At 43.3% G+C, this 11,351-nt stretch overlaps 1 long non-coding RNA gene across 1 annotated transcript; it reads left to right on the top strand.

Moving 5' to 3' along the window:
* The first annotated feature begins 3,315 nt into the window (after positions 1–3,315).
* On the top strand, positions 3,316–9,509 carry LOC142774511 (uncharacterized). Its single transcript, XR_012886422.1, has 2 exons — positions 3,316–5,500; positions 9,010–9,509. It is a non-coding gene; the product is annotated as an uncharacterized LOC142774511 (long non-coding RNA).
* The last annotated feature ends 1,842 nt before the right edge of the window (positions 9,510–11,351 follow it).

Below are 11,351 nucleotides of genomic sequence, written 5' to 3' on the forward strand. Positions count from 1 at the left end.
CAAGTGGAGCTTCAGAAAGCCTCATCGCTCTTCCAGAAGATCACATAGGTCCACCAGTTCGGCCGAGGGGGTATCCTGTGCTGCTCTGCAGACCAAGATTGCGTCGGAGACATTCTGAACTGTTCTGAATTTGCTGCACAGCCAGTGAGTCTGTTTATTCCAGCTCATCTTGCATGTACGAAGGGGTGGATACGAGTCTGGCACCTCAAGAAATTCTGGACTTATTTGCTTTAGGTGGGGCAGTTTCAGTCTATAAGTGCACCCGAACGACCGATAAAACGAAATCGCTTACCGAATCGGTTATAGTAACTTTTGCAGGAATAATCAGACCGACAGAAATTAACGCATGGCCACTAATCTACAAAGTAGAGTCACTTTCCCCAAAACTTTTGCAGTGCTCAAAATGTTGGCGATTTGGCCACAGCATGAAAGGATGCAGATCAAAGGCTAGATGTCGTCTGTGCGGAGAGAGTCATGACAGCCGCGATTGCAAATCTGATGACCAGAAGTGCTACTAGTGTAATGGGGCGCACCCTGCAGACTCTGCTGAATGTACCGCAAAAGAAAGAGAACTGGGTGTTCTAGAAATTATAGAACGCAGGCGTTGCTTTAGGAGGGAGGTGATAGCAGAAACGCATGAAAGATCGAAAGTATACGCAGGCACAACGTCCCGGCACACAGCTGCAATGGATGCATCACTCGCAATGTCGGTAACTGAGGCCATTGAAAAGTCTACTGAAAAGGCAATGCAGCGTCTGGCATCTACTCTTTTTGAAGCATTGGCTAATATGTTAACACAACAGCTGAAACAAATCATTGGTACAGTTTCTGTGCAAAATCAAGATTCCCAGGTTTTGTTGATTTCAAGAAGTACAGAGGAGGAAAATCTGACAGTTAATCATAGATCCATCTCTCCGAACGCAGGACCTTCTAAAAATATAGTTCAGGCTGAGTCAGAACGTGTGACAGATGATTCAGGAGACTTTACAGATACGGACACAGAATCTCAAAAGACTCTGAAACGTAACAGATCTACCCCTTGAGAAAAAGTCTCCTCAGAACTCAAAATCCAAAAAATACCTGTCAAAGAAGAACTTCTTTGAGAACCTTTAAAAAATGATTTCTTGAAAAAAGAAATTCAGGATCCGGCAGTTTCTACTGCTGGTATAGCATCGAAATAGGTTCACTAAATATTCTGCAGTGAAATTGCCGGTCTATTTGGTCGGCAGCTAACGATTTACAATATATTTCTTCGCAATTTTCTTCCCGACACAATTGCCATTCAGAAAATTTGACTTGCTACTGGTAAAAATGTTTAACTGAAAAATTATTGATTAATCTGGCTGGATCGGCCGAGTAGAGGTGGTGGTCTGGCCTTCTTAATATTATGAGACCACGTCCAGTACGGCAGAAACCAGGTTATCCTTTTTTAATCCAGACGCACGAGCCAGAGAGCCAGCCCGCGTGACATACGATGATGATCACTACAATGGTTTGGTCATACAAATGAAGATGAAGTACATAGTCAGCGCTCACACCATTTTCCCCCCTTCGCGAAAGAGGGCAGTAAGTTAGAAGGGGTTGGGACGCCGAATATATCGTTTCAGTCGAGAGACGTGGGCGATCTCGGTGTGGCGGCGACGACGATCAGAAGCCGCGTTGACAGGAGCAACGCGATAGTTGACTTCAGATGTTCGTTCCAGGACGGTGTATGGACAGAGATACCGGTGAAGGAATTTTGCGCAGAGCCCAGGTACACGAACAGGTGTCCACAAAAGGACTTCGTCGCCTGGGCGGAACACAACAACTCGACGCTTCGCATCAAGGTTGATTTTTCTCTTGTCCTGAATGGTAGCAGTGTTGGCGCGGGCGATTTGACGGCAGCGGGCGACGCGAGCGGCGAACTCTTCCGGGAGAGATGAAGATGGATTGGAGGATGTGGACAAAAAGGTGGTGTCCAGAACAAAAGTCGGTACACGGCCATACACGAGAAAAAAAGGGCTGAAATTCGTTGTACGCTGTATGGCAGTGTTATATGCGAATGTGACAAAAGGAAGTATTGTGCCCCAGTTTTTGTGATCTGGTTGCACGTACATAGAGATCATGTCGGACAAAGTTCGGTGAAAACGCTCAGTCAGACCATTAGTTTCTGGGTGATACGCTGATGTGGTCTTGTGGATGGCGTTAGAGGCCTGTAAGACTTCAGCAAGGATATGTGAAATAAATGTCTTGCCACGGTCACTAAGGAGCACACGCGGTGCGCCATGTCGTAAAATAATGGCGCGAAGGAAAAAATCGGCTACTTCAGAGGTAGCACCAGATGAAAGAGCTGCCGTCTCCGCGTAGCGAGTAAGGTGGTCTACGGCAGTAACAATCCAACGGTGACCGGCTGGCGTAAGCGGAAGAGGTCCGTATAAGTCTATGCCCACAAATTCAAAGGGAGTGGACGGGCACGGCAGTGGTTGCAATGGCCCCGCGGGAAGAGACGTGGTACGTTTTCGGTGCTGGCATGACGCGCAGGAAGCGACGTACTTGGCGACAGAAAGGGAGAGGCCAGGCCAAAAGCAGCGAGTCTTGAGGCGGTCGTAGGTCTTGTGGAACCCTAAGTGGCCAGCTGTCGCATCGTCATGAAACGCTTGTAGAACTTCCAGACGAAGTGAGCGAGGAATGACGGGAACCCATTGGTTACCGAGAGGATGGTAAATTTGCCGACATAATGTTCCATCTTGAAGCTTGAAACGGGCAAGTTGTCTTAGGCGGCTGTTTGGAGCACGCGATAAGCCAGTGAGCCGATCGATGATTGTGCGGCAGTAGGTATCGGCATGTTGGAGCGAGGCGAGATCTGTGCACGAAAGAAGTTCCGCCGAGGCAACTAACTGTTTCGAAGCAGCAGCCGTCTGTTTGGTCACTTTGGCGGGCGGTGACGAACAGATGGAAGGTGACACTTCGGCGCTTTGCGAGAGCGGGCAACGGGACAAAGCGTCGGCATCTTGGTGCTCTCGGCCCGACCTATATGTGACGCTGTAGTCATACTCTTGCAATCGTAGTACCCAACGGCCAAGGCGTCCCGACATAATATCTCATAATATCAACAAAGTTTAGTCACAGAGCCAAGATATCGTATCAGTGAATGGATACGAATTACGAAATTCTGGTGTTAGACATAACACTACCAGACTGCTCGCCTTTTTCTTTTTCAAATGTATATTTTCCTGCAGGAGTTCAGGACACGAGATGCCTCGATATTATGCTAGCTTCATGCAGAAAAAAAATACTACTGTGTGGTGATTTATATTCACACATGTGTATTGGGGCTTCAGATCTGATGTATGTGGAAAACATTTGTGGCAATGGACGCTTGATAAGAACTTTTCCTGCTTGAACTCTCACACTGCTACACTCTAAAAAATTTTACACACTAAAAGGTGTAAAATGTGTGTACACATTAAAAGCACCCATGTGAACACCCTTTCTACGCCCCATTTTCAAATTTGAGGTGTTCGTAATTAAAACACCCTCAAAACACCCCATTTGCACCCTTATATTTGGGGTGTAATGAACAAGGCTACAAATAATTGATTGATATGTGGAGTTTAACGACCCAAAACTACCATACGATTATGAGAGACGCTGTAGTGGAGGGCGCTGGAAATATCGACCATCTGGGGTTCTTTAAGCACCTAAATCTGAGCACACGTGCCTACAAGGCTACAAATGCACGATATTTTCGGGCCGTTTTGCTTATACTGTTAGTATACGTTAGCCATCTTGATACCAGCAAGGCTCCCACTACTAGCTGCTTGCGAGTCTAGTAATAAATCGAAGCAGAAAGTAATTTGACCGAAACGCAGTTTTCATCGATAAAGCACGCAAACTACTATAAGATGGAAGATACAACAGGAGCGACGCTCGTTATATTGAGTATGGTCCAATTCTCCTGTACCTGTTTCTTTCATCTGTGTCATTTGCGTGATTAGTCAACACTCACAAAGTACACTGATTTGCCTGAACAAGGTAATGTTGCGCACATTGGTGTAGCCATGCATAGAACATTCCCCCCCTCCCCCGTCCCCCTTAAGATCGAAGCTTTTAAAGCTGGAGATAAAACTTCCACCACCTTCAAAAAAACAACAACAGCACAGTTGTTTAGCCATAACCACCACGTCAGCTGGCCATCAGGTCCCTTAAAAACGAACATTGACGTCATGTATTTTTAGCAGGCACGTTTTATTTATTTACTGTAGCGAATGTTCCTCTTCATGTGTCCTTGAGGGTGCGTCACGGAAATTAGGAAGAGGACACCGACCATAAAGAAAAATGCAGAATAAGGACATTTCGGTGACCTTGACGCAGCCTTGCTCACAATGACGGGAGCCTTGTGGACTAAGTTGCGAACAAAGCTCTCCTCAGGAAAGCCGAAACGCATTCACTAGTTCTCTCTCTTTCTCCGTTTTTTTGTGGATCCCCTTTTAATTTATGTAACTTCCCCAGCAGGCGTGCTTTGGTGCAAAGCCTTCACTTTGTAGGTGGTGAGAAAACAGCATTGATGAAATATTCTCAGCCGTGGTCTTGCTCCAAGGACTGCAAACTAAGTACAAATGTATTGCCGCAACGTGAAGACAGAAGTAGTAATTAACAGGTTGAGAAAGTAGCAGCAGGTCAGTATTTTTTTTTACTGCGTGCCAGAGCGTTCCTCTTCTTTCTTGTTATTGCTTGCTGCATAACAGCGTGCAGATGCGCGTATACGCTGTCCTCTTCGTCTTCCTAGCAATACGCACATGGCAATATGTTCTCATCGAATAGTGGAACGGCCGATGCATGCAATGTTCCAATGTCTTTGACGAAATGACAGTGCTGATAAAATATCGCCTGCGTGACCTTGAATGTGCAGTCCCTAAAGACCCATAGAGCTAAGCAAAAAGCATCAGCTTAGCTTTTTTACCAAAATTCACTACATTAGGTCGGTGAAGGTGCGCTAAACATTGCTCTTGAATAATACAAATGCGCGTTCTGACTAGTAGCTTGTGGTGGCCGCACTGCACCGTCACAAAGTTCACTGCGATTAAGATGCACTGTCAAGGAACAAGTATAACGCAACAGATCGCTGCCGCAATAAAAAAAAAAAAGAGCAGCGCCCGCGCTATGAGCAGAGTGCCGGAGCTAGCGTTAAACCGGATCTAGATAGTCTGAAAGTGCGCCGATGACATGAAGTCTCGTCGCCTAGACAACCTTGGCTGCCCGGTATTGCTGCGTGCCGGGCGCACAGCGCTGGGAAAGGGATCGACATCACTGCGTGCGCTGGCGAAAAACCCTCCCGTGTGTGTGCGTGTGGTGCGCGTGGCTTCTCGATCGGTAAAGTTTATTAGTCGGTGTTTAGTTTGAAATGTGCCTGCGCTCTGTGCTCGACCTGTGTGTTATGCCAGTGCTGATTATCGCGAAGGTGCACCATCCTGAAGACTGGACCTGTAGATTCATATTGTGGAGCACTCGAAGTGAAATAGTGAGTACCGCTCTCACGTTGTTCCGTTCAGCGCTTTGTTAACTGCGTGAGCACGAGAATAACGCCTTCGAACAATTTTGTTTTCAACTAGTTGATGACAAATCAGCATTTGTTTACTTAGCGAGAATATTTGTCCGAACTGTTTCACGGAGGTGATGGAGAAGTGTGATTGTGGGCAAGTTTTTTGTCTGTTTGTTTAGATTGTTTGGAGTAGAATGCAGAGTGAGCGTGCGCCGCTGAGGTTCAGCGAAAAAATTGAACAGATTTTTGCGGTGCGCTTTGTTAGCAGCCGTTTTTAACGGGACCCGCTCGTGCAGCACATCAATTTTAGTTTACTAATTAATATATGTGTGGGGACGGCGCCCGTTAGCTCTAAGCATCAATGTAAGACGCATATGCTTGGGCATGTCGGTAGTTCACTTACTTTGTTTTTTCTTATTGCACAAAAAGACCGAGAACGGAAAACAAGGGCATGGTGTCCGTGTCGTTATTTTCGGTTCTTTTTCGTTTTGCGCGATAACACTACCGTGATGACTCGGGTGATGCATCGGGTGACAACACAGCATATCGTTTCGCGTTAGGTGCGCCTCGCGAAATTTGCCTACTTGCTAATACATTCAATTTCGTTAAATTTCTCTTCACCGGTATTTTCGTTCACCCGCAACGTAGCGTGACACTGCCCACAGCCCTGCCTATGTAGCGGATCGAGCACTGAAGCTGGACTTTTGTTTGGACAGACCTTTAGTCTGTGTGTGTGGTCGAATTGCCTACTTGAACTGCGCAAACGCTTGTTTGAACGTAACTGCTAACGTTCGAGCACATTTTATTCAGATTGTTTCCATCATGTGTAACTTTCAAAATAGTCTTGTTATTCAGAGTTTTATTGCAATCGTCTCGCTTTGGCGTTTAACTTCGCTAAGTGCTTCAGATGTTGAAGGTAATTTCGCTATGTGAAGCGTAGTATTAGTTTTTTGTTGCACAAAAACACTTTGATGTTATACATACTGCACGGTATCTAAGCATGTGTTGCTGCCAAAATGTAAGACTGGTCAACATATTTATCTGGGAACACAACACACACAGCCACTGAACAGCCTACGCTGCATCGGGAAGGAGGTATGCTTTCCCAGCCTGATGGCATGATTGAAACAAATGGCCATAATTTAGCAGTATGCAATGGCCATTGAGTGAAAGTAACGGGGTCATTTTATTCCAAATTTCCCAGCCAATTTTCTGGCTATGGCAAATGTGTTTGAAAAAAAAATTGTGCTATTTAATGCACTGAAAACAGTGACCTACTTGAATATTTCAGAGAGAAAAAAGTTTTTGGTCACGTGGTTGTTTTTTAAACTTTACAGAATGTTGTTTTAGTGTTGTTTCTGAAAAAAAATATTTTACAGGTACTGCTCCTTTTTTTTGAAACTCAGTAATATTACTAATACAAATTTTCGGCCACATACGTCTGCAAGAATTTAGTCAAAATGTGTTATGTTTGCATTTTCTCATTGCTATACTGCACTTTGTATGAATATCTGAGCTGTGACTACTTACTTCACAGAAAAGATATTTTGATGAAAAATTATTTTTAGACATCTTAAGTTGTTAGCCTCTACGAGAAAAGATCACCCATTTCACAGAATTGTCATTTTAGTCCGTATTGAGACGCAATTTGCACCATGTGGTGGTCCAATTAAAAATCACCTTTTACCTAAATTGAAAGCAAATAAACAGTTCTTTGTATATGACAAGTTTCATCATTACAATTTATATTTCAAGGAATAAAATATTTTTTTGAATTTTCCCATCAACGGCAATGGGGAACTTCGAGGCGTCGGCTGCTGTATGACCAAATGGCGAATGGGCAACTTGGAACTTCAAAAATCATTTAGGGGCAAAGATCTTGAGGCCGTGGGTCATTCCCTCCTACTAGTAATATGTAGCCACTTGATGAGTTGCACAATAGATAGCGTTAGTGGTTTTCACAGCATATACACGGACCAAATGATGATTCGTGGGACGAATCGTTCGTCCGTACATTTGTGCTTTCGTCCGTTCGTCTGTGCATCCATCCGTCCGGGCTACCATGTGTCGGTCTGTCCGTGAGTCCGTCCGTGAGTCCGTCCGTTTTTCTGTTCGTCCATACTGTCGTCAGATTGTCTGTCCATCAGTTTGTGCGTCCGGACGGAGGAACGCTACGCCCCACTCATCATCATTCACTCCGTGGATATGCTGTGATCTTTTTCTCAAAACATAAATTACTATGACAAAATTTGGCACATGAAAAGAGCTGTTTATTTGGTTCGATTTAGGTACAAAGTCTATTTCAATTCAGCCACCACATGGTGCAAGTTGCGTCTCATTATAGACAAAACAATTATTTTGTGATGTTTGCGATTTTTTCTCGTAAAGTTTGACAGCTTGAGAGGTCTAAAATATTTTTCCTCCAAATATACCTTATGTGGATTAAGCATTCACTTCTTACATATTCATTAAAAGTGCAGTATTGATATAAAAAATGCAGATATAACACACTTCGGCTAAATTATATGAGGCGTATGTGGCCGCAAAATGGTAATATTATTACTGAGCTTCAAACACTTTACGCAAGCCCTTCACTTAACTTGTAGACCAAATTTGGCATGGAAGAAGAGGTACTTATGAAATAATTTTTTTCACAAACATCAAGACAAGATTCCGGGAATTTCAGGAGGCAGCCACGTGACCAATAAATTATTTGTCTGCGAAATATTCTAGCAGTTACCTTTTTTAATGCAGTAAAATCAGTGCGATTTTTTTTTCGAATACATTTGCGGTGGTCACCAAAGTGGCTGGGACGTCTGATGTGGAATGACCCAATAACCAATTCTTACATTATGTAATAGTGTCAATGTGAGCCAGTTTAAGAACACTAGTATCATTCGCATTTTAATGCGTAACTGTACAGTACTTAAGTTTACAAGTTACCTGCACTGAATACCTTCTCAATGCGCATACCGTCATGTATGCTTAGTGGCATTGTGCTTTTGTGCAATATAGATAAAGTATGTATATGTTGTAGCGCGTCGTACTGTATTCCTTTTAATAAACTAATCGAATGAGCACCATGGTGTATCTGCAGAAATATACATGCAGCTGTGTTGATGCATACTTAAGCATAGAACTTGACATTCACTTAGATTGGTCGTTGCATGCAGCTAATGGAACATTATCAACTTGAAGCAGCACCTTTTTATTTGCCTGCGCGAACAAGCTGAAAGGGTAAAGTAAGGTTCATATCTACGGCACGAAAGGTTTAATGATTCTGCTACAGCGCGCTTTTTATGGCGTTTATTGCTCAGCATACCTTTTCTAGCATCTCTCACTGCAGTGGAGCCCGATGCCACTGAATATGCTTGCTATGCACTCAATTTACACTTACACATAAGAAAGCAGTTAGTTATGCATGGTGCACACTGTATGTTGCACTCTTTGTGAAATTTCAGTCATTGTTCCTTGTGTATTTATTTTAGGTTTCCGTGATTGAATTTCCTGTACAGAAAGAACAGCTTGGCCCCACTTCTCTCGAAGGCACCAGTCATCTCAGCAGCTGAAGATGATTGTGCAAGCAGCCGTGACGAGTGGTTTTGCAGTTAGAAGTATACCAACACTGACATTGCATTAATACAACCCCAATTACACTACCTTGTTGAATGTTCTCTTTCTTATAGTCGAAATTTATACTGCGAGATGTAATAGGTTATAAATCTGACTCCAGAAACTCGCTTACTCTTTCTACGTGTTTTTTTCTGTTGTATAGGTGTCAATCAAACGCCATACGTCTCAGTCGTTTGCCCGACTAGCGCAAATGTTTTGAAAGTTGTGGATATTTATTGTATTGAAAACAATAAATTTTTAGTATACAGAGAAAGAAACTTGGTCCCGTGACATATTTTAAAATTTTGCAGAATGCCATCATAGTCCTGTTTGTCAAATTTGCAGTTTTTCTATAATAAAGGCAGATGTTAACATACGGGCTTAATTGTTCTTTGCTTCAGCGTTATGTTCGGTTGGACCTTACGCTACAGGTTACTGCTTGCACTACTGTGGTGTGTGGTGTGGCGTGGCGTGGCATGGCGTTGCGTGGTGTGTGTGTGTGTGTGTGTGTGTGTGTGTGTGTGTGTGTGTGTGTGTGTGTGTGTGTGTGTGTGTGTGTGTGTGTGTGTGCCTTCCGCGTCTTTGTCATCTACGGCCCAGTCTACGTACACATATATACACTGGTCTCGTGCAGCTCATCCAAGACCATGCCACCTTATTTTATCAGCTGCATGCATGCAGGTATAAGTGCAGTGGGTGACACCAGTATCTTCCTTCTTCCCTCTCAGCCACAGAGAAGGTTCATATATGCTTCTCCCTGAGAACAATTGAGGCTTGGGCCAGTTGGTGAGGCATATTTGATGGAATGAAGTGCTGTGAATAGCTCTCCTGAACACACAAGTCTAAGCGTCACCTCCTGTGTCTCTGCTTTTGTTGCCCATTAATTTTCGCTTCAATTGATCAAGTATGCTCATACTTGATCATATATGCTGCCATCATCTCAAGGGGGTTTTCAGTGTACACCCCACTCGCATGGGTGTAGCTTCATCCAACACCCATATATATGCTGCCATCGTCTCAAGGGGGTTTTCAGTGTACACCCCACTCGCATGGGTGTAGCTTCATCCAACACCCATAGTTTAGGGGTGTTCATAAACACCTATTAAGGTAGGGTGTAACGTTTCTTTACACCCTACGGTTTCAGGGTGTTTCTAAACACCTTATTGTTTAAGGTGTTCCTAAACACTTTAAAAGGGTGTTGCCCATGGGACAAAACAAATACACTCTTATGGGTGTAAAAATCTTTAGAGTCTACATTTGTTAGAGGTAATTCCAAATCAACTATAGATTTAACATTTTCCAGCTCCACTTGAAATATCTAAGATTGTGCAACAAACAGCGACCATCTTCCCATTAGTTTTGAAATTAAGTTCCCGAGGTTTAGTTTGACCGGGAAATTTGGCTCATTGTAAATTAAGCTAAATTACAAAACGACATGAAATCTACGTTAATTTTTCGCGAGGAAATGCAGGAAGACCTAGGGGCTATGAGTCTGTGTGCGGTAAGGAAACGATCACTAAAAAGTTCAACGTTTACTACAAACTCGAACACAGCGGGATCTTTTAGCCCGTGGTGGAATGTAAAATGGCTCAGGGGGTATAGAAAGCGAGAAGAGTCTTGGAAAAAGCGGTTAATTAACCAATGCCCCAAAAAGTGGTGTGATTATAAATTCATGGCCGCTAATTTCGAGGGTACAGTAAGCAAAGCAAAAAAAAAAAGACTATGATATGAGTAAATTAAATTATCTGCCTAAGTCTAAAAATAAGAAAGCGCTTTTCATAGTTTTGCGTGCGAGAAAAATGATTTCACAGTCAGAAAGCATTTATTCCGCCATTATGTCTCTTCGCAAACTCTCTGATTTCTCGCAAAATGTTGCTAAAGGCTTGCACACTAGGCTTACGACAATTATGCTAAAGCCCATGGTGAAATTAAGGGCGGATAATGATTTCCAGGAGGTATCTTTAGCTGAACTGGCGAATGTGATAAAGTACTTACCACCCGCTGCTCCTAGACCTGATGGGGTGACCTCTAGAATGAGAAAAGTGCTATACAAAATATCCCCACGTAAAATCTGTAATATAGTTAATTATTCACTAATAATTCTTGGATTCCGGCAGATTGGAAGCTTTCCAAAATAATTTTGATACTAAATAAACAGGGAATGGAGTTTACTTCAATGAACATACAATATTAGACCGCAGAAAAATTGGCTTTAGAT

The sequence above is a fragment of the Rhipicephalus microplus genome, chromosome 10 (assembly GCF_043290135.1).
Source record: "Rhipicephalus microplus isolate Deutch F79 chromosome 10, USDA_Rmic, whole genome shotgun sequence".
Taxonomy (NCBI): Eukaryota; Metazoa; Arthropoda; class Arachnida; order Ixodida; family Ixodidae; genus Rhipicephalus; species Rhipicephalus microplus.